The sequence below is a fragment of the Ambystoma mexicanum genome, chromosome 9 (assembly GCF_040938575.1).
Source record: "Ambystoma mexicanum isolate Mex_15411 chromosome 9, UKY_AmexF1_1, whole genome shotgun sequence".
In the NCBI taxonomy this organism is placed as follows: domain Eukaryota; kingdom Metazoa; phylum Chordata; class Amphibia; order Caudata; family Ambystomatidae; genus Ambystoma; species Ambystoma mexicanum.
The window spans coordinates 1,003,543,595-1,003,568,541 of NC_090931.1; the positions used below are offsets into that span (position 1 = coordinate 1,003,543,595).

The window sequence follows — 24,947 nt, forward strand, 5'->3', positions numbered from 1 at the left end:
GGGAGGAGGGGGGGAGAACATTCTGCATTATCCACAAAGTACAAAAAGAGGATAGGACTGCCAGTAGCCCTGCAGCAGACTCAAAGGATCAAAGAATTCCGAACGGGCTGCCGCCCCTTGGCCACTCATGCCCTGAACAGAGGGATATGAAAACAACAACGGCCTAATGACAGTTTCAGCGCGGACAGAAAAGCAATGCAAATACATGCTTCTGCAGTGCATAGACCACAACGATAATAATTCATTTTCTAGGTGAAATAACAGTACCAGCCAAAGATGAAAAACAGTTCCTAACATTCTCCCCAGGTCCATACTGACTATCAAACTCAAAGGAGGAACTAGGCGTCAGTCATCAGCATAAGTAAATCATTTTAGCCTGAAAGAATGGTTCAGCTTTCTTAATAGATGAATGTAGATATTACATATAATGGGACACAGTGGAGACCCCTGTAAAATCCCACACGCGAGGTAATAAGTAGAGGAGATACAAAAAAGGAGAAATCATGGTGAATTAAGCTAATTGAGACATGAAAAGATTCAATTCCCCAAGGACAATTCCATGGTTCTTGGCTTGTTCAATACCCTCAATAACAGCTGGCGGATGGCAGTGTTGAACATGGTAGGTAGGCGAAGAAGGACCCGACCTTTCACTCCTTGCAGATCATCCAAGACAAAAACCAGGACAGATGCTGTTCCCCTTCCTGGATGAAATCCTGCATATTGATGCTCAAGAAAGTTAGCATTCTCAAGAGAATCTCTAACCTGATAGGTAAGAGTACTGGTAGTACCATTACTACCATTACTAATGGCAGTAGTACAAGTAATAGTATTACTACTTCTACCAATACTACTGCCACCACTGATACTACTACAGCTAAACGTTTCAAACTATAGTAGGGCTAACACCTCCATTAATGATTTTACTGCCAGTAATAACACTACTACTGCTACCAATACTCCTGGTTTTACTACTGTTGGTTGAAGCACTGGTACTGCTGCAGCTACTAACACTACTATTGGGAACAGTGCTGCCACTACTATTTCTACTACTAATAGTTGCAGTAGTAGTTCAACTACTACCACTATTGGTCGTAGTACTGCTCGTACTATCGATAATAATACTATTTTTACTGGTAGTATCAATAATATCACTGCTGCTGGTAGTAGTGTTATTACTGCTGGTAATATTTATACTACTGGGGAGTACTGTAGTACTATTACTACAACTAAAATAGCATCACTTCTTATGGTACAATTAATTCTACTAATGGGGCAGGATAAGTATGTAAGTACATCTGTGTTGTAAAGTAAAACAAAAATGTACTTTGGGCTTTTGCTGCCATAATGTTTCTGCAGACAACACTTTCTCTCCTTCTCTGATGCCACTTCTCCTTTATGCGATTGGCAACATCACACACAATGAAGGACATTCATAGCAAGAAAAATGCATATAAAATAGTTTTCACTGGAAAATAGGCAGAAGGTAAAAGATGAACAGTTAGGAACAACATGTTTTTACTTCTGTACAGAGTGATTTCTTGTTTTTTTAAATGTTCTTTTCCACTGATTTCCACTTTTTTGTGTTTTTATGTGTATGGGTGTTTCTGAGAGAGCATGTGTGCATATTCATCCTGTATGTGTTTGTTCTGTGTGTGCTTCAATCATTTATGTGCCTTCTCATCTGTGCACAAGAATTAAATATCTGTGCATATTAATTGCTGTCTATGTATATACATGTTAAATGTGTTTGGTTTGTAATTCTCATGTATGTGTTCTAAGCGTCTATGTGCGTATGCATGTAACACACATGTAACTGGTGCTTACATTTATCCCAAACGTTACAAATCTAAAATATCTGAATACTGCATGCTGACTCTGAGTATGCATATTATGCGCATATTTATGTTTGTAATCTGCTGACATGCTTTCAGAGCACCTGCCATGTGTGTCCTCATAGTGGGCGGGATACATTGTTTGAGTGATATATGTGTGTGATGGGTGGCTCTGCGTGTCTGTAATGAGAGTTTGGCGTGTTTGTGTCTCTGTGCTTGTGTGTTCTGGTGTGTGTGTGTTATGAAGAGGGAGTCGGGAGCCTGGGACCAACCCCCCTCCCACCAAGTTCATGACAAGACAGAAAGCCAGAAGGACCCACATCCGCCCATTCTATTTCAGATGAATCCCAAATGCACCAATGATCGACAAATACACTGAGAGGTACCCTCTCAGTCAGCCATACAGACCAGGTGCGGTACAAATCTATCCATGCGTGAGTGAAGTGCCGAAGACCATTGTCAGAGACACCTATATGGACAGCCTGCACTAACCACCAAGAAGCCATGTTGCTGACGTCATTAGAGACAGTGCGACACAGCAGCATTGGACATGAAGTACACTCGCAGACCACACTGCACCACACAAACACACACTCAAATACATGAAGAACATGAATGCACAGTTCTGTAGCTAGAGGACAGATACATATACATACTGTCATTGCTTTATTATTTTGTCATTAGACAAATGCAGTAACGCAGAAACAGCAAGGCACAAGAGATCCTGAGCGAGCTTGCTGATGCTTGAAGCCAATAATCACGTGGACATACAGGAGTGTATATGGAACCTGATCAAACCTTGTATAGCTAACCTATAGGGAATGTGGCATAACATGGACAATGTAGAAACCACATTATAAGGTTCAGGAAAATTACAGCAGGCCTCAACTCATTGAGCAGGATACGCGCTGAGCCGATTCAGGCTGGACAGAGAGCAAGTTGTGTGAGACAGGGCCCACAGCCAAGGTCAAGAGATACAAAGACATTCCAATCCCCAGACGACAAAGGGACCAGCAGCAGGAAAACAGAATACATCCTCATAATTTGGAGCCCCAGAGCTCGATTTGTGTGGTCCCTAAACTCCTGGTACAGCTGAATGGAACAATGGACAATCTTCCAGGGTGGGAAGCAGAAGCCAGTCCTAGCAGCCAGCCGCAGTTGGCTACAAGTGTTGCTACTGTTAGGAGAATATTCTCATAAGGCAAAGGTGGTGTAAACAAGTTACAATACAGACACAAAATTGTTCAAATTACCTTGAAGCGGAAAACTGCGAGCTGAGATTTCGATCGAGTCCCAGGCCTGCGGGAATCAGCACTAGCCAATCACACTTTAGCACCCCTGAGGTGGGTAGCAACAGGCGAGAACCAATGGTAGGCACACTACTCTGCAACAATGTAATAGTAATTTGGGAATGGGACAGGCCAGCCACCTGACATGTAAGAGCCAATAGAATAACACGTATAGGTGACATATAGATTATTAGACTCCTGATGGCCAATCCCACATAGCGATAGGTTTTTGGAGAGGGCCCCAAGTAATGACGGAGTAGTGATGTAATTTTACACTAAAACTGGCCTGCGAGCCAGGAGAAGCCGAGACGTACTGGAATCCACCTATGTTCTTGTATCAATCCCTGTTGGTTTGGTTTGTAATAAACCGCAGTTTGAACTTGCTGTTGACTGAGTCCTCTGTGTGTACTGGGGAGGGTGTTGGGCTCTCCAAGTCGGTGGACTTGCAGCATCGCTCTGGAATAACTGGGAGTTTGTCCCAACAAGTTGGTAGCAGAGTTGATTGTTCGCTGCATCAGCCGGCACAATGTCGTCTTCCCCTCTGCAGAACCTGAGAGGCTGCAGGATCCTTGCATATTTTGAGAAGATGGGGGCGCATCCTGTGGAAAGGCCTTCAGAAGCCAGCTTGGAAATCATCCTGCCCGAAGTCAGCGAGGAGTGCAGGCAGACCAGGACGGGGAAGTGTGCACCTTCTGGTAGACACTGTAGAGAACAAAAGGGGGGGGGGCTCCAACCACATGTCAAATGTTTTACAGTCTAACCTTAATTGAAGTGTTTACTGTGCTGTATCAGTTATCATTGTCTATTAGTGCTTCAAGAGTAAGCTGAGTATCCAATAGTAGGGTAATTTTACTCTGGATTTAGATTCCGTACACATATCTTGAGACATTACTTTTGTACTCAGAAAGAACTGCTTTTATTTAGCAGGTCCAGTCCTCTGGCTGGATTTACATCTATCATATTCACATTTCAACAAATGAACAGCGTATAGATAGTATGATGTTTTAAACAGTACTAGGCCACATGACAGCTTATAAATCAAGGGTGTGTTAGGACTGTTTGTGAGGTAAATAATACATCATATTAACAACCGAAAGACAAAGTAACAGTGTTCACACATATAAAGGCAGTACATAGAGGCAACCTCTACAGTATTTCTATATACATGTTCCCTTGTATTGATTCAAAGTAGGGATGTGTTCATGCACCTTGTTTTCAGGAAGAAAAAATACAGGCTAATCTAATAGTTCTAGGCTAGCTGTAGAGCTGGGGCTAGTTAAAGTAGCCAGCTCTGAGGTGGGTTAAAATATTCCCATGCCTTCTGGTGGACACAGAAGCCGAGCAGTGCCAGCAGACCACGGTGTGTAAGTATTGACCCAGTCGAACAGCAACTGTGGGTGTGAAGGTGGGTATTGAATATTGTGGAGTATTGTTTAGTATTGTTGAGTATTTTGTAAGGGAAGAAGGGTCTCCCAGGCCCCCCTTCATTCTCATGAAGAGTGCACATGATATGCTCATTCCGCAGCTAACCACATGCCTCTGGCCAAGGTGTACTGTACCCATTGAATTACACATAACAGTGCATGGCATGTATGCCACAAGACTCCATTTTATTTAGTCACAGACTCCATTTTACATTAGGCCACTCGTAACCACTAAAAGCCAGCCTGCATCTCTCCCCTTCAGTGTCCACACACCGTCATCAAGCCAACCCCCCACCTCCTTCCCTCTGCTGTCTCCGCGGCTGTCCTGTTCTCACGAAAGCGTGGGAATGAGAAGTATCAAATTAAACACTGTATCTCTCGCCTTCCCTTTTACATCATTGCCCTGTGAATGACTGGGCCGGAGCCTGGTCCTAGAAAAAAACATTTGTCTCCACAAATCTGCCTTGCACCCACAGACCCAGCAGTGTCAAAGTGAGTAGGGACAGGGGCGGAGCTAGATGTCCTTTTTTCTATGTCTAGGACACATTTGAGTTTTAGAGGTAAACGGTTCTGGTGAATAACCTGGACTATTGACTCGAGGACATGGATGGCAGATGTTATCTAAATAGTGGATTTCCTGTGGGTTGGGCATTTTAGCTCGGGTCATACATGACAGTATCCCTGCAAGGTTTAGTAAGGGAGCTGGCCTATATTGCAGAATGTAGAGGAGCAGCCGAATGCCTCTGCAGTAATTCCCGCCCCCTCCCACCTGTATGCCGGAAGCCTGAAATTGTGCCATGCTTGACACCAGCGGTTTTGACCATTCCACGGCAAATCTTCAAGAGGAGATATCCACTGAGAAAACCCTATCAGACGTATTCCCGAAGTCCCTGAAGAAATATGAAAAAAGCAAGAAAAGGAGCTGGTGATGTCACAAGAAACGAATGTGACACACAGAGAAGACTGGCTGAAGAAGAGAGTGTATGGACCTTGTAGAAACTGATGACGAAGTTAAGAATCGAGTGAACGTTCATATGCGAAAAGAAGATTTCATGTGTAAAGAGCACTGTAGAACATGCAAGTCGTTCAATAACTGTACAGATGCAATAACGCAAGCACACTAAGTGATCATTGAAGCTAGCTATACGTAGTGGATAGACTGCAGGCGGAGCCGTCATTATATTGAAGCTGGACATCAGTGTCACAGCTTTAGTAAGTTCAAACCCATGGAGAAAATGGGCGAGGGCTGTGTCACAGCAAAGAATAGTCAAGATCGTGGAAGAAACTGGAAGGGCTGTCTGGCCTGGTGTCAAGCCTAAAGCAGCCAAGACTGGTTATCTTTTCTTGATGGCATTGAACGTTAAATGCTGAATCATCCCTTGTTAAGGTGCAAAAAAAGAACACCATGAGTGGCAAGTTGTATCCATTTAAGAAAATTACATGCTGGAAAACAGGCTGAATCGTAGTCTCCTGTCACGTGAGCCCAGGATGAAAATAGAAGCTGAGCATGGAGTTCTAAAAAGATGATAGTGCTTGCCCGCACTCCGTTATATTCCCAGAAGCAAGGATACTTGCAAGGCCAAGTTCAAAGACAATCTTCATGGTAGAAGGCATGAGTGATGAAAGATGTTGGGCTAACTGGGTAGGGAGGTACAGTCAAGTCCACCTCCTGACACCTGGGGTATGAGCTTATGTGCTGCTAGTGAGCCGAATGTTCCAGACTGACACGAGCGTGCCAACCAATAGTAGAGGGCCATCTCACAAAGGGCCTTATAGTTTGAGAGCCAATGATATACTGTGTACCTAATAATTGTTGAAGATGACTTAGGGTGGGCATGAGTTGTCCGCCTGACGGTAGATGTCCAATCACAGCCTAACCCCTTATAGAAAGTATACTTAAATGTTCCCTTTGAATGTATCGCAACCCCTCGTAGGTTTCTTTTATTTGCCACTTAGTATGACATCACGTATGATGAATATTTACTATATAAGTGTAATTATTTGCATGATGTGCTGAGAGAGCTTGTGCAACGTCCGTTGATGTCTGTTATAACTCCCTGTTTTAGACAATTGATAATAAAACAGACAACATTTGCCATCTTCCTGAGTTGGTTACGTTATTTGGTGTAAGAGTTACTCTGCTTGCCATCCACTGCATGATATGCTACCGAAAGTACCTTATGTTCAGGAAGGTGAGTTGACTGTTTAAGTCTCCTGGAGCGAGACGGTTTGCATGCTAGGCGACGCAGCGCATACAGTTCAATCACAAGAGAATATTGGTAAACACTGCCTGGAGGTGGGAAGACAGCTGCGGGCTTTTATGTGTTTTGGGAGTAATGGGCTATAACAGTGTGCATGCACTATTTGATTTTTCAACACTAACTTGCTTAGTAAATTGGTGACATCACCCATAGGTTTGCACATAGGACACGGAGAGCATGAGACGTGAGGAGCTAGTATAGGAAACTTGGAATTGGCAGACGAGGTGAACAAGTGGCGGCACGCAGAAAGTTCATGTGCTAGATTGTGGGTGTGCCTTAGGGGGCAACAAACTTGTAAAGGGGTGGTGCGCAGAGCACGTGTGACAAGTTGTGGAGCCAGAGAGAGAGGCTCGTAGTAACCTGAAAGTATTGTTATTACATTGTACCTTACTCCCTAAACAGCGGATTGTCGAAACCCTCGACTTGAGGTCAGGTAAAAGCAAGAAAAATGTTTCAGGGGAAGTGCAGGGGTGACATGCCCCTACAGCACCTGTGTAAGACACTCCCATGCTATAGGAAAAAGATATGTACATATAGCATTAGGGATGTAACGGTACACCGGTATACCGGTATAATTACCATGCATCTCCTCATTTAATCACAATAACCTTGACCTTGTCCATACCGGTTTACCGTGCGTTCAGCATCAAAGCACAGTTTTGTTTGTTTAAAGTGGTTTTAGTTCGCTCATTTTAACACATGGGAGACAGAGGCAAGGCGGCAAAGCAGATCTGTACATGCAGACAGTGGAAGTTCTGACCACTTTATTATTTTGTTTACATTGCCTGCAGCTGCCTGGCATCTTCCAGTAAGCTAGCACCCCCACTGAGCAAGGCAGATAAGCTGGTGTCAAAGTCGCGAAGCTGCAGTCACGAGGCTCCAGTGAAACATGCATTGAAAGCTCCAGTGAAAGCTGCATGGCTTGGGCCCTCTAGCAATGTGCTGTTATCTTCCATACAAAAATAAACACATTCTGCGTGAAAAAAAAGCCTCCCATGTGCAATGCGGAAAGGGCTGTTGTCCCAGGAGTGGGGCACAGGACATCCTAAATCGCCATGTTCAGAGCTGGTATGTGTCAAGAAAGCTTTATTTTTTTCCCATTTTGTTTTTGTTTCAGAGCTTTCAGTGAAAGAGACAGACGAGCCAGGCCTGTTGCACAGCAACCATCCTGCCAGCAGGATCATAAAGGTTTCAATTTGGTCCAGGCCCTTGAACACGCCATAAAACAACACATTAGCTCCTGTCCTGCAGCAAACTTTCCAAAAGCATTTCAGTGCAAAAGTTCTCGAGTGGTGGTCCGGTGGCAGGCTGCTTTGTATGGGCAAATGCCGTATAGTCAGTCTAGACACTGTTGCCAAGGTTTGGAATGTGAACATTGCAGAGTAAAATTCTGTATATAGTTTAGAACAGGGGCTACTTTTATTTCAGAGACAATGTGCAAGACTATGAGAGCGGTGATGAGCATGTGGATTTGTAAAAAGATTGGTTTTATTGGAATTTTATTTTTACTCCGGAATAAAAATGTATGCATTCACTGTGGCATTTCAATACTGCAATTAATTTAAAAATACATAAACTGCAAGCTTACAACTACCTCTACACATTATAAGGATACATTAGGTACTTTAGAAGTTGAATGTTACATACATATATTTTGTTCTGCAATCCTTTTGCAGTATGTTAAAAGGTATTGTGGCAAAGCGCTGTAGAGCTGAAATGGTGGATTATGGACCTGCTGAATAAATGAGTCATTTTTAGTTTTGGCTATTAGGTGGCACTAAAAGTGCTGCCTATAAGCCAAAACTATTGTCACGGGAAGCTCAGACAGGAGAGAGATGGGATGCAAGGAGGAACACACATTCTGTGGGTATTGCTTGACTATTAAGAAAACCATGGCCATGGTAGTACCTCTAGCCATTCCCACTGACTATCTTCCCCTCCCTTCCCAAAGCCCATGCCCCTGGGATCGCAAAGTCTAGTTATGTGCTTTCTGATCATCATTCTGAAAAGCAATGGCAAAAGTACAGCTATAAACCAGCCCTTCATGTATTAAAACTGTCTTAACCAAGAGTACCATCAGCCACTTGATGTGTTAGCAGTATGTGTGTCCTTGCAGCTGTCCCTTGCACTTAATTCCTGTTCCAACAAACATTCAAACCCAAAGGTTGTTTCTCTTGTATAGGCATTAAATAAGCACTTATAAGGCACTGCTGTTATATATGCCCAGGTACTAACATCATTTTCAGCTGTTGCCTTTTTATGGCCAGGTAGGAATATTATGGCATTGCCTGAATAATACAGAGATCATGTCTACACAAAAGCCAAAAGTGTTGGCTTTGTCAATGCTTGTCATTAGTAGACAACATCAGAATGTAGCCTGACAAGCCGATGTAATATGGGAGATGCTCATTAAGTCCTTTTTTACATTCTGGGAAATTTGCTTTTTCCATTATAAATACTGGGCGACAAGCTCCATAATGCAAAGAAAAAACATGAATCGATGAGTAGCTCTCAAATTAACATGGAGCTTTTTGGCATATATTTGCCAATGCAAAACAAATACATGCTCTTACTCAGCTTTTAGTCCCTCATTCAAGCATTTTTCCCCAACACAGCTCTTCTTGGTTAAACAATCTTTGTAAATTCCTTATTGAAATGCTTTTGAAAAACATATGATACGATAGTTTATTTATATAGCGCCTATACACAATGTGTTTCAAAGCACTTCAAGGCAAGGGAGGGAACAAGGGAAAATACAAGGACATTCTTACAGGCCATGATCAGTAAGTATGTGACATTAACTATCATACTTGGCCTGACAACATTTCAGATAGTGCTTGGGGGATTCGGGGGGGACATTAAGGGGAGGGAGGAGGAGACAGATGATGTTGCTATCATTCTAGGTCCAGGGACAATTCTGATAGATGCAAAAATAAAATGCACTGCCAGCACTGCGTTGTGATCCCATCCCATAAATTTAAATGTTCTTAAACATTCACAGGTTTTACCTGTGGATGTTCTCTTGTGCTGCTGAGTCCGTAATGTTAGGCTGCGGTCAGTATAAAAATAATTAAAACATTGCCTGTATATCCTCACCTGAAAACCCTTTGATTACTCAATGTTTGCAGAGTAAACAGGAGTTTCTGCAAGATTCGCCATAGTAGAATCTGAACTCTGAGCTGTTCAGTGTATGCCACTGATATGTACTCTGCTTCCAGCGGGATTCACAAAAATCAGGGCACAAAATAACAATCAGTTAAATGCCCAAATTCATTTACTTCTCTCTTCAGAGACTTGGAAATACATAAGGCACACATAATTATTGCCTTGCAAAGTGGCAGCAGCAATGGCTCAACCCCGAACTGGAGTCAAGCAGTCCCTTCTCCCCTCACTTAGCTTAGGGGCCAGCAAAGGCAGCACAGCTGAGAGAGCTACTGGGAAGCATGAGGCGAGCTACCAGTGGCTCACGATCGACGGGATGGAGACCCTGGGGTTCGAATAATGGTCCTATGGGTGACAAACCTAAGGATTGTTATTTGCCTCTGTCGCCCAGCTATCATTCTTGTCTACATTTGAGTGGACTTGATGTGTATGAAGGTATGTGGGGAGCGGGGGGCTGAGACCTACATGCTATCAGTTTACTTACACCCATCAGAAAAGTCCAATGGAACACCATTTGCTGTATTGGCGCATTATTAATACCAAATAAATAAAACCGTACTGAAAAGAGCTTCTTTATAAGCGTTCATGGGCTATGTTGTGTTCCTTTTAATGGCAACCGTCTGCATTTCTCTGAAATTTCTGAAGTGCTGCTAAGCCTACTGCCTACTTTTGTGGCATGCAGACCATTGTAAAAGAGAAGTAAGCGATTGCACAAGGTCCCTCCAGAACCATTTTAGTAAATAGAGTATGTCCCTGTTTTCACAGGGGCTGAGGGGGTGACGGAGCATGCACCAAAGATTTTAAATGTTTGTACGCATTCACACTTTCTCTGGCCCCACTTTTGAGAAGACAGAGTAATTACCAGGAATTATCCATTTAACAGATGTTTTGATTTGGGTACCTGCAGACCTGTTTGAAGATGCATGAATGCCCATTTCAAAATGTTATTTGGTGAGCCCCATTCCTACATCTGGAAAAAGCAGCCTGCCTATGTTAACAATATGTTTTTTGGGTACACACAGTTTCAGGTGGTGCCTTTTGTACCTTTGAAGCACATACCTGATCACAAAATCAATAAATTGTAAGGAATGAGAAGGAACTAGTTCATGAGGTATGTGTGATATGTAAATTATTATGGATTATATAAATTACATTTTAGATTGTAACATATTATAATGGAGAATGTGTTTTCTAATGCATACTACAATGGGTGAAGTCCCTGGTTTTATCAATGAATTTGAATAATATTCCCAAAATGTATCACTGCCCCACAACACCCACTAGCTAAAAGCAGGGTAAAAATGGTCTGTGATTATTGATCACCTTTTGGAGCGATTTATGTTTGGCCACCAAATATACATTTGAAGTGACACAGCCTCAACCTGTGCCTTATTTTGTGGTGTGTAGATTATCAAGGGAAGTTACCTGTCCTCTGCATTTCCGAACAAAGAAAAGTAGCCTAGTTGTGGAGCTGAAACTCTAAATGACCACTTAAACAATGCTATAAACTTTCTTTTAAAGATTAAAGGGGCCCCCACAGACTTGGGTGCGGGGGGTCTACTTCAATAGAATGGGATGAAGTTCCAGCCTACCTAAACCCTCGCCCAGACATTTGTCCAGCGTGGGCACAGAGCTTAGTTTCCCTGGTGATATGTAGTCCGTGTTCGCTATGCACTCAGTGCGGCCAAAGTGTTCTCAGTAAATGAAGAAGGGAGTTTGTCTTTTAGGACTGTTAATTGGGAACACCAAAGTGCCCACTTTTGTCACTTCTACTTAAACACATTTATATACAAAGACGACTTCTTGTTTGTAGTGTAAGTCTGTTAAGAAAAGTAAACATTGCGCCAAAGTATTATTTAAGGTTACTTTAATATGCTCACTATACCACTATAACCGTGGTATACCGTTACTTGGCAAGAAGGTTATCATACCATCCAAAAATCCATACCTTGACACCCTTATAGAATGGTCCAAAAGTACAATGGGAAAATTAACTAAACCATGGCCACCTTGCAAAAGTTTCTCCAAGGATGTGCAGTAGTCACTACTGACAGACACACATACAGGGCGCCTATCAGGGGAAGAAGTTAGCAAGTCGCATGGCCATATTCGAGTTGTGGCGCATGTTTCAGGAGGGGGAGGCAGCGAGGCATCAATAGATGCTGAACCAGCAGGAGGAACCAGGATCTGCAAACTCGCCTTCCGCTCCCCCACACGTCCCTCCGAGTGTAGCATCAGATGACACAAACAAGGAGAAAGGGATGTACCCATTACAAGAAGAGCATTATGGGAACTTAGAGCAGCAGATGGATATTCAAATCTGACATATACACTGCTACCATATACAAAGGAAGAGGGGTCGGGGGCGCAGGGCAGCCTGCTACTGAATGAGATACAAGCAGCGAGGCGCAGAAGGGCGCAAAGGAAGGGCTCGGGAGAATAGCCACAAATGAGTGGATAGGGGGACAGAAACTCCTGAAGCTGGAAGGAAGAACAGACAGCAAGACATATGGTGCGGCTAAGGCAATGGACGGTCTGAAGGGGAGCAGCGAAGCATAGGACTGGGCTGGGATAATGGAGCAGACAGATAGGAGTGGGAGGGAACAAGAGGGGAAACTAGAAGGAAAGGACAGGGAGAGGAGAAGAGAACAGAGATTGCAGAGAGAAGATAGGGAACGAAGGAAGGATAAGGAGAAGGAGCAGATGCAGAGGGAAAGAGAAGAGAGGATCAAAAGGGATCGCAGAGAGATGAAAAGATTGGAACTGGAGTAGTGGGACAGAAGGACAAGGGAAGTGAAGAACTTAAGGACACAATACTCAGACACATCAGATATTGGGGCAAGCATGTCTTGGAAAATTAGGGAAGATGAAGACCCCATGCTGTATATTAGGAGATTCAAGAGCTTTGGCACCTTGAAACTCGAGATTACTGGGATAAAACAGTAGCAATATTTTATCATATACTATGTCAGGGGCTGCCAGAGCCCATTCAGAAACACTTAAGGAGGTTGGTAGGCATGGAGGCAAAAGGGTGGCCAGAAATACAACTCACAATAGTTCACCATTGTAGGCTATGGCAGGAGAAGTTCAAGAAAAAGGCAGAGGACAGGAAGATAGACGAAGCAAAGCTAGTACAGTTAACGAATGAAGTACGCAATGGAAGGGGTGGTATTAACCAGCCCAACCCCACAGGCACAGCAGCTGCAGCAGTTCACACCGCCCATGGTGGGAGGATTCATGGGGCGGGGGAACACACAGAAAGGGTTTTGAGGAAGAGGGGCCAACTGAGAGGATGCAGGTTTGGACCAAAGATGCATCACAACCAAGGGGGCTTTCCAGGAGGGTCTCTGGGGTATGGAAAGCAGGTGCAGCAGGGCCCAGGCGAGTTTTCAGGGGGTTTCCAAGGGCAAGGGATGGAGCCACCACATTGTTGGACGTGTGGGCAAATAGGACACATTTTGAGAGTGTGTAGGAGCTGGGGGATGCAGTAGAACTGGGGAGCACAGGGCCAGTAGCCATATCAAGAGGACCAGGATGACTACTATAAACACGACCAGCTGCAGCAAGGGCAGATACAGGGCACACACCAACAGATGCCACAAGTGCAGTTGTAAGCTCCGCAGATGCAATAGCAGATAACACAGCTGCCAGCCACAGTACCACAGTATTTGAAAACACCACAGGCTTGCGAGAATACACAGCAACTGGGACAAATACAGAGCAATGACGCCGCAGCACATGTGGACTCCATGGCAACGATTCCCATTAGACAACTGGGTGGAGTTACCATGGCAGGGAACAACCCCTTTATTGAGAATGGGAAGTCCTTATACTCTTAATTGGACAGCCCACAGACAAACTTGATGTGCCCCATCCTGTCGATCACACGCAATCCTTCGCAGGGACCTCGCTTAGGAGTGGTGATAGGTGACAACACGTTTTCCCTTTTTGTAGAGAAAGGGGTGAATAGGTCCTGCATTCGGGAAGGAGTATTTAAATTGTCAGGCAATGCCATGAACACTCAAGGATTCTCTGGGGCTCAGAAAGTGGTTCCTTTCACAGACAATATCTCGCTTTCTATGACAAGTCCCTATGATGTGGGGCTCTTAAAAAGCATAGGGGGAGTGAAGCTAAAAACGAAACCAGGAGCAATTTTACCAAGAGTGAAACAGTACCCACTCACAAAAGAGTCAGATGAAGGCATTTATAAGACCATTGCAGTACTGATAGAGATAGGCATTCTTGAACCATCAGAGTCCACATGTAACACGGCAGTGTACCCAGTGAGAAAGGCAAAAGGGGAGTCATGGCGTTTTATCCAGGACTTAAGGCTTCTTAACCACATTGTTGAAGCAGAGAACCCCCTGGTTGCAAATCCAGTGACACTCCTATGCAGCATTCCAGCGGAAGATTCCTGCTTCACGGTCATTGACTCGAAGAATGCATTCTTCTCAGTACCACTAAACCCAGACTCACAATATTTGACTTCCTTTATGTATAGAAAGAGGAAATGGAAACATACAAGACTTCCTCAAGGGTACTGCCAGTCACCATCTATCTTTAACAGAGTGATACAAATGGACTTATGCAAAATACCGATGGAGAGCACAGTTTTCCAGTACGTAGATGACATTTTGATGTGCACAAGACAGAAGATCTGTGTAGGAAGGATTTAGTGCACATGTTGGGAGTGTTAGTTGACAAGGGCTACAAGGTTAACAAGAGCAAGCTAGAGTACTGTCAGAAAGAGGTGCTATACATTGGGCAGACAATACCCCAAAATGGGCAATAGATTACACCAGAAAGGGAAGACACAATACCCAAGACAGCTAAGCCCATGACAGTGAGAGAAATGCAGCAGTTCTTAGGGTTGTTTAACTACTGCAGAGCATGGGTCTTTGACTACATACAATATGTACACAAGGCCACTATTGGGCACCCTGAAGGAAGCACAGCAGGGACACAAGACAATGGGCCTCATTCCGAGTACGGTGCTAACCAATGGCGCTATTAACGCCTTGGTTGACGCCGTACCCGGACCGGCAGCGCCTTGGTGGATGGCGGAATTACCGCCCCATTCCAAGGTTGGTGGGGCGGTAATTCCCCATTCACCAAGGCTCTTCCCCATTCCCAAATGAGCCCCCATAGGGCTCAATGGGAATGGGGAAGATGCAAATAACGGTGACCGTTCATTACGGTCACCGTTATTGGCTTGGAGGCCCCTTTGCGCCCTCGACTTTAACACCTGCTCAAAGCAGGCGTTAAGGGCGAGGGCACAAAGGGAACTTGGAGTATGGCGGTAAGGGATCACCGCCACCGGTCTCATTACCGGTGGCCGCTATCCCTTAACGCCATACTCGGAATGAGGCCCAATGACATGGACCTCAGAGATGACTGATGCATTTGACATGCTGAAGGTGGAAACATGCACAGCAGCAGTGCTAGGTATCCAAGATTGCAAAAAGGAATTTTTCCTATTCTCACACACTCATGGCGTAGTGATGAAAGCAGTACTGACACAGAAGACAAGCATGGGATACAAACCCATACCCTACTACATTGGGAAGCTTGACCCAGTAATGAGAGGAGATTATCAGTGTGAACAAGCATTGGCATCTGCCACATTCACAGGTGAGAAGTCAGCAGCAATCACCATGGGGTGCACTACCACTCTTTATGTGGAGCACGCACTTTTTGCAATACTGCAGAAGCCGAAGAGCAACTTGACTACACAAAGAACATCAGGGTATGAAGTGATACTCTCAAATGCTTCACTGAAGATAGGGAGGTGCAGACTTGTCATCCCCACAATTTTTCTAGCAGGAGGGTGTCTATGTACACGACAGCGCAGAAAGCATACAGTCATTCAGTGACAACCGCAAGGTAGATGAGGATGCACCTGAGATGGGAGATGTGCTGTACATTGACAGGTTGTCAACTATCGACCAGACAGATGGGGTCAGGCATACAGGAACTGCAGTAGTAATGTTGAAGGAAGATGGGACGAGTGAGGTAGTGGCAAGTGGGCGATTACCATCCCATTATTCAGCACACGCAGCAGAACTAGTGGCCCGAATACTAGTGACAGTATACTCTGACTCTGCCTATGTAACATCCGCAGTGCACTCAGGACTGTCACAATGGATCAGGCGAGGATTCAGGAGGGGGGATGGTACACCAGTACAGCATGCACTTCCATTGGACAAACTGATTGAAGTAATTGATTATCCAGCATGGCTAGCAATAGTTAAGTGATAAGCACAGACTAGAGGGGAAGATCCCATCTCAAGGGGGAACAAAACAGAAGATTTTGAGGTAACATTTTAGAGAGATATTAGAAAAGGAGGCAGCATCAAATGCCTGAGATTGTGCCATGGACATGGAACTGAAGGAAGGGTACAATGCATTTCCAGGAACACTGATTATGGAACTGCAGGGAGCTGCACCCAGGGAACAGAAAGAGTTGTGGACAAAAAGGGGATGTACAGTATCCCCAACAGATGCCTTATGGCAGCAGAAAAAACACATGGAAAGTGTTTATGCCACTAGCATTATTGAACACTGCACTGACACAATTAAACCACCCAACACACACGGGGAAACGAGGTCATTGCTGCCCACATTGGAGAAACATAGTTCCGTCCACATTTTGCAGAACACATGGCTGAATTTGTACGTAATTGCTTAACTTGCAAGCAATATAGAGCATGGCATACATTGAGAGTTGTGAGAGGAGCCATACCTCTACCAGTAGGCCCATTCTAGCATTTACATGTTAACTACGTTGACATGATCCAAGGGTGTTAAGGATACAACTAACTGATAGTGGTTGTGGGCCCATTCTCCAGGTGGATGGAAATAGTTCCTTGTTCACATGCCAATGCCCTCAGAGCGGCCACGTTTTTGGTCAGGGAAGTGTTCCCAAGATGGGGCGTGTGTGAGGTCCTGCAGTCTGACAATGGCCCTCACTTCGCCAATGAGATGTTCCAGCACTTCACCAGGTTGCTGGGCATTCAACACAAATTTGCCTGTGCATACCACCCTCAAGAAAATGGAATGTGTGAACATCTGAACGGTCTCCTCAAGGAGGCCATAGCCAAAACACAGCAGACCACAAATAAAAGTTGGCTGCACTGCTTACCCCTTGCTTAGTTTGCATTGTGCAATATGCCTGGGCCCGACCACCATTTAACGCCCCATGAGGTGGTGACAGGATGATGCATGCAACTCCCACTGGCTTCCCCCACAAGAGGACAGAAAGATTGTGAAACTAGTGCAGATGTGTTTGGACAAGAGATGTATGAATACATTACTTCTTTGATTGCTAGTGCCTCTTTTATCTCTCGTAAAATACAACAATACTCAGTGGGGGCAGAAGACAGCAGAGAGAGCAACTGCGACAACAGACCAAGAGCCTCAGGACTCCAGAGCCAAGTGAATGTGGGGGACCTAGTGTTATAGCAGAACTTTATCCGCCGGTGGAATGCACCAAGGTTCACTGGTCCTCACACTGTGGAAAAGGTGGCAGATCGTGCTTTCAGGCTCAAGGGGAAGACAGTTTGGAACCACCTGTCAGACATAAAGTCCTACAAAGCAGCAGCCTCACCTGGCAACGTGATCAACAGGGCCCACAATCAGCAGCAAGGAGAGCAACAAGCAGATTTTGAACTTACACTGCCGAGTGGAGGACACCCAATGGTTACTCGCTCATGGACAACAGAGTTAGGGAATGGACTGCTAATGACTTAGACTAAGGGTACACTGTCTGTTTGTTATTTTATTCTCTACACACCTTCGATGAGAAAGCCAATGTAATTGTTGATGATTATTCATGTTGCCCACTGCCCACCACCCTGATACTTTCTCAAACCAGCTTGTCCACACTGTAAGAAGACCCAGTAGGTTCCGAGCACGATCCCCCAGAGTATATTATCTTGCCTTTATAGAGTATTTGGCCCAAAAATACCCACAGCTAGAGCACAGCGATCCTCCTTTTTTCGCCACACTGAGACACCCATCAGGAAGGTCAGTGTGGGGAGAAGTGTTCGTGTTTGCCATAAACGACTATTTGGTACACAGGGCTCGAAGAGTTGCTTACAATACTAAAACAATATCGCACTTCTTTGTACACATTTCAGGCGGGCAACTATATATTCAGGCTGCCCAAGGATCAGCAGCACAGGTAAAGATGAGTGAAATAATAAAGAATGTGATTATCCTGTTGTTTCTCCTTATTCCTAGCAGATTTGTTGTGTTTATATTTGGAGGTTTTCTTTTGTTGCTAGTGCTACCTCTGTATCCTCTACAGACATTTCCGTGACCCAAGCAGGTGGAACTACCATGTCAGGTGGACAGTAGAACAGTGCAGAAACGGTAAGGAGAGGTAAGTGCAGTGTTGACACAGACATGAAAGGGGTAAACATGTACTCACCGACACTGCTCGAGTGTCTAATAACATGTGGTACAAACACATGACCAAAGTAGGGAAGGAAACCACTGGGGATATGATATTTTATTTGTATTGCGCCCATACACAAGTGTTTCAGAGCGCAAGAGCTGCTATGTCTGCTCATGAATCCCCTATGCCATGAGTGCCTCCAGAACGTTCATAGCAACTGAAATACCAGCAGCAAGAGCACAATGCTTGATGTATCTCTCGATGTTGACAACTCGAGCAAGGGTCCAGGGGAAGACAGCAACATTGAGATAGGTGTTGTGAGTAACACATGCCAGTATGAAGACAATTACATAAAGTCATTAGACATGATGAACAATTATTGGCAGTTAGATGAAGCTATACAGTACATAACAGGTGGGCCAGAGAAGGGAGAAATTAAAACTATAACACTGTAGGAATTGCCATGTCCATGGACCAGAATGAAAGAAATAGGGTTAGAGCCTGGATGCTGGGAAAGACCGCAGATACTTGTGAAAGGCCAAGTATAGACAGAAGATGGATGGAAGGATGGAGTGGTGGGGAGTAAGGCGCTCACACTAGCAAAGTTCCCAGTGAACAAGGTACAGGACGAGAACTATAAATGCCTGAAGGAGTGGGATGCGAGCACACAGTTACTGACATGGGTGGAGAATGAAGCTGGACCAATGCCAATAATACCCCTGAAGACACCATCACTGTGTTAGAAGAATAATGGGGAAATGGAAGTTGGCGAAAATGTAGCATGCTGGAGCATAGAGAAGCATGCATCAATGGAGACAGGCACAGCAGTACTGATGGACCACTACTGGGCATGCAGATCAAAGGCGCACAAGAAGCTGCCACCCAACTGGGGAGGAGTTTGCCCATTGGTACACATCAATATGCTGTCACTGGTCGTACCACGGAAAGATGTGAAGCTTGATGAGTGCCGAAGATGCACACTAGCAAAAGGAAGAAGAGATCTGTGTAAGAGGAACAAACAAGCGAGAGCAAGAAACCAGCTGAATTGAGCAGAGTTAAGAGAGGAGGTAATTACTTCTCAGAAGCATCAAAGATAGCACTAGATGAGGTTCCAGCAGAACACAGGTTGTTCAGTAGGATGCAAATGTTCTTTGCAGCAATCATACCATTTGTGCAGGCGTACACAAATGCGAAGTGGCTGCAGATTACCAGTTGGGAGCTGATGGTGACGATCAACTCCACCATGCATCGGTTCAAAGCAATAAAAGAAGAGCTCTGAGCAGTAAGGTTGGTGGCACTCGAGAATAGGTACGTTCTGGATCTGGTCACAACAATGGAAGGAGGAGTTTTTGCAAAAAAATGAGAGGGTACCCTCTCAGTCAGCCATACAGACTAGGTGTGGTACAAATCTATCCAAACGTGAGTGAAGACCGGAAGACCATGGTCAGAGACACCTATATGGACATCCTGGACTAAGCACCAAGAAGCCATGTTGCTGACGTTATTAAAGACACCTCGACACAGCAGCGTTAGACATGAAGTACACATGCAGTCCGCACTGCACCACACAAATACACACTCGAATAGAAGAAGAACATGAATGCGCAATTCTATAGCCTGAGGACACATACATTTACATACTGTCATTGCTTTATTATTTTGTCATTAGCCAAATGCAGTAACGCAGAAACCGCAAGGCACAAGAGATCCTGAGCAAGCTTGCTGATGCTTAAAGTCAATAATCACGTGGACATACAGGAGTATATATGGAACCTGAGCAAACCATGTATAGTTAGCCCATAGGGAATGTAGTATAAATGGACAATGTAAAACCACATTATAAGGTTTAGAAAAATTATAGCAGGCCTCAAATCATTGAGCAGGAGACGAGTTGAGCTGATTCAGGCTGGACAGAGAGCAAGACCACATGAGAAAGGGCCCACAGCCAAGGTCAAGAGATACAAAGACATTCCAATCCCCAGACGACAAAGGAACCAGCTGCAGGAAAACTGAATAAATCCTCATAATTTTGAGATTCAGAGCTCGATTTTTGTGGTCTCCAAACACATGGTGCAGCTGAATGGAACAATGGACAGTCTTCCAGGGTGGGAAGAAGAAGCCAGTCCCCTCAGCCAGTCGCAGATGGCTACAAGTGTTGCTATTGTTAGGAGAATATTCTCTTAAGGTATAGGGGGTGTACACAAATTAACAAACAGACACATAATCATTCACATTACCTTGAAGAGGTACACTGCAAGCTGAGAACTCGATCGAGTCCCAGGCCTGGGGGAATCAGTTCTAGCCAATCACAGTGTATCACCCCTGGGGTGGGTTGCAACAGGCGAGAACCAATGGTAGGCCCACTACTCTGCAATAGTGTAATAGTTAGTAAATTGGAGATGGGACAGGCCAACCACCTGACATGTAAGTGCCACTAGAATAACATGTATAGGTGACCGACCATATAGGTTATTAGACTCCTGACAATCCCACATGGCGATAGGTTTTTGGAGAGAGGGCCAAGTAATGACGAAGTAGTGACGTCCTTTTACACTAAAACTGGCCTGCGAGCCAGGAGAAGCCGAGACGTACTGGAATCCACATGTGTTCTTGTATCGATCGTATTAGTCGGGTGTGCCTGAGGTTGTGCATGCACAGCCATTCCACACATACTCATTCTACACAAATGTTCTCTGCATCTTGTTTTAGCATCTCTGTGTTTTTAAGGTCCCTTGTATTCCTCCATTCTGTCTAACAGATTCTGGTATGTGCGTGTCAGTGCATGTTGTCTGTGTCTATTGTCCCCACTTGTGTTTTACTTGAATCAGATTGCATGAACGTTGCGGTGGTGCAAGTGCAACTTGCCACAATTTTAGAACTACCAGCGAAATTGACCTAGTGCAAAAACCTAGTCCTGCAGTGCATGTTTTCTCTAGTTCCCATAGGGAACGGTAGTGCAAATATGGAAGATGTTAGCACTAGGGAATTGTATCCCTTGGTACTAATGTAGATGTTATTGCACTTATATCAGTGTAACATGTCTGCGTACTGTGTCCTGTTGTACTGTCGCTGCATGTTTATTTTGAGCGTGTTGTTTGTGGCCATAGTGTGGCTTTGTATGCACATGCGTCTTTTGTAAATAGGCAGCGTTTTTGTTATTACATTGGACAGACTGTACAGGTACACAAGACATATACATATTGATTTAAAAAAGAGAATAGCTCAAGTTTGGCTGATCCGAGTTTCAAAATGTCTGCAGCGTGTCTATCACATTCTTGAAAATCACAACAGACAATTTTCACACTATGCCTCCCAAAATGTTGTTTTTCGGGTCTATGAAAAAAAGAATGAAAAGAGCAACTATTTGTCGCATATTTTTGTACATGAAACTGCACCGAAATCGTCATACGTGTTCGCATGTGACTAGATTGGCTGCTTGCCAAATGTGGTTAACTTTCCTGCGCAGGATAAAACATTGCAGTGGAAAACGCGTTTTTGTTTTCTTTGTAGTGCTGTGTCAGCTTCTACTATTATTCTCTCAGCCATTAGAGGGGTGAGCTTAACTCAAGTGTCAGTATGTACCACTGGGGTCATCAGTGACGATTTGAGGAACACATTAATGTTGTGTTGTGCTTTATCCTTATATTTCAGAGCATTGTATCATTGGAAATGCAGCTTTTGCGTTACTTACATTTTAAAGAGGCTTACAAGAAACCAATGTAGCGTCTCACATTTTACCTGCTCACAACAGAACATGCAGACACAACGGGCCTACGACTCACTCAACACTGGAGGACATAGAAAACAAGCATTCATTTCACGTACCGAAAATGATCAAAGTGCCTTAAGTTTGGAAGAACATACGGTACACGTGCACCGATTCTTTCCAAACCGTCTGTCAATGTCGTACCTCCTACCTGCGTTCCTTAAGTTCAGAATTTTTGAATAAGAAATGTTTTAGTTTCTCCCCTGCACATCTAAAAGAGCCATTCAGCTCAAAGCATCTGAATAGGACTTTCCAATCACTTCCACTTTGCCACTCAAAATACGCCATTATTTCAACTTTCAGAAATGGTCATTTCGTGATTGTGTCTTCTGTGTCGCTCATGAAATGACCATTAGTTTCCAGGAACCATTTTGGGTCAGCGCTCCGTGCCCAGTAGATGCACTAGCTCCATGGGCGATTCGAGTATTGCTAACCCTTTGTGAATTGGCCCCTACAGTTCGCAGACCCCCCCCCCCCCTCTCCCCTCCCACCGCCCCCACCATCCAACAACACAAAGTTAAATATGATCTAACGTCTTGCTAACTGCAATGCACATTTAAAATATACTACCTGAGGAGGCAACGTCTTCACTGGAAGGAGCAGAGTGTGCTCCTCGCCGGTCGCTCCTTCCTTTATGCACCCATCGAGGAAGTGAGCACACCAGAGTGAGACTAATATTGTGACACTGAGCAGTGTCAAGAAGCTGGCCGACTTCAGGCATATCTGGTTCTGTAACTTTAGGGTGTATATCTTTATATATCTTTATCTAAACCAATGAGTCATATTCTATGTGTAACACCCTCCCACATACTGTTTGTGGTTATTCATTAAACACACGGAAACTGTCGCCTACACAATTAGACCAAAGGTTTTGTATGAAACCATCATCTTGCAAATCTCGTTCGGCTGCACCCAGGCGCGCTGTTCTTTCAGTACCATTAATTAGCACGCCTATCGGCCAGTACAATCTGTAATGGTCTCCTTTTTTCATGGGACTGTGCCAATTTGAAAAAGAAGAGGCAACCGTGGCTTGTCACGTATGTGTGAAACATTAAAACAAGCTTCGGCAAAGTCAATAGCTTTGGCTTTTCTATAGGCATTGTATACTTTTTAGGTGTCTGTGTATATTTAATGTATGTATGTTCAGTGTGCGGGTGTATTTCCAGTTTGAGCATAGGTGTTCGTGTGTAATTTGGTGAGTATGTGCATGTGCAGGGTGAAGGTCCATGTGCACTGCGAGTATGCACAGGGTGAGGGTGTATATGCAGTCAGTGGTCGAAGTGGACGGGAGCGGTGCTCCTCTACTTAAAAAACAACGTTTTACTGTTCCTATACTTTTAGTCTGAAAAGAAACCGTTCTGGAATGGTTTAGTCTTAAAGCAAAAGTGTAGGAAGAAATTGAAACTTGCACCTCAATGCACTGCACTCAACATTCCCCTAAAGAGCAGGTGTGTTGGTTCATACATAGATGTATATTGATTTCTGCGCAACCTTTGTAAGTGATTAACATGTTCAAACTAAAATAAAATGCATACTGTACAAAGTAAAAGCAATCTTTAAATAGCATCACATTTTTTGATACATTGGGCCTCATTCCGAGTTTGGAGGTAGCCATGGCGCTATTTGCGCCATGGCTGCCTCAAAAACCGGGTCCGGTACCGGTCTGGTTGAATGGGGACTTACCGGGACATTCCGACCTGTGCGGACCCGATAAGCCCCCATTCAACCAACCATTCCCCATTCCCATTTGATGCCCCATAGGGCTCAATGGGAATGGGGAAGACGGTAATTATGGGCCCGCGAATAGCAGACCCGTAATTAGCGCCCGGGTCCCTTAGCGGGACCCGTAAAGGACGTGTGGTCAGACCACACGTTCTTTGCGGTTCCCGCTAAGGGACCTCGGAATTGGGCGGTAAGGGTTTACCAGCACCGGTCTCCTTACCGGTGCCCTGTAACCCTTACCGCCCAATTCAGAATGACCCCCATTGACTTATGTGTACGTTACAGATGATGTTGTTAGTGATGTCATCGAAGAGAGGGTCCCTGGAATGACCCTCATGACCCCTATAAGCATGATAGCCCAAAGACTGAGAAACGAGAGATGTCAGTCACTGTTTGGCCAGCCCTCAAGAGGGCCAGTAAACTCCATATATGTGAGCAGATATTCTCTTAGACAACTGTTCAAACCCTATCCAGCTGACATCTTCACAGATACAGGTGCCTCAACACTGAAACAGGTAGACTAACGATAAACGAAGAACATGCATACACAGTTCTATAGATAGAGGACAGATACACATACATACTGTTAGAAGTCTTCCTCATTTTCTTTCATTAGCCAAATTCAGAAACACGAGAGAGCAAGCGTCACACAAAACTAGCTTGCAGCCGCTTATTGCAACTAACCATATGGAACTTCAGGGACATATAAGGAGCCTGAGAGAACTGAAGACAACTAACCTCGAGAGAAAGCAATACAATATATGCATATAGACATAGAGAAACCATGGAACAACTATAATGAAAGTGCACAAAGACACAGGCCTCAGAACAAGGAATGAAGACAAGCAGACTCTGCAGCACGAAGCGAGGGGCCAGTGCTCGCAGCCAAAGACACAGACAGGTGGAACATTTCTGACTACAGGGGCATGGAACCACCTGCAAATTTGCAGAGTAAATCCTCACTTATTGCAGACTGAAAAGCTCAGTTCTGCAGTCCTCACCCACGTGATGCGGCTGAGCCGAACAATAGCCATTTACCTGTGGTGGGAAGAGACGCTGTTCCCAGTGAAGCGTGAAGCAAACAAGAACTGAA

The 24,947-nt window shown here is 44.5% G+C and overlaps 1 protein-coding gene across 1 annotated transcript in view; it reads right to left on the reverse strand.

Annotated features, from left to right (window-relative positions):
* LOC138488885 (dehydrogenase/reductase SDR family member 9-like) overlaps window positions 1–22,834 on the reverse strand; it is a 159,388-nt gene extending 136,554 nt beyond the window's left edge. The window contains exon 1 of the mRNA XM_069616255.1: window positions 22,703–22,834. The gene's annotated coding sequence lies outside the window, so the exon portion shown is untranslated. The remainder of the gene's footprint in view (window positions 1–22,702) is intronic.
* Window positions 22,835–24,947: the final 2,113 nt, after the last annotated feature.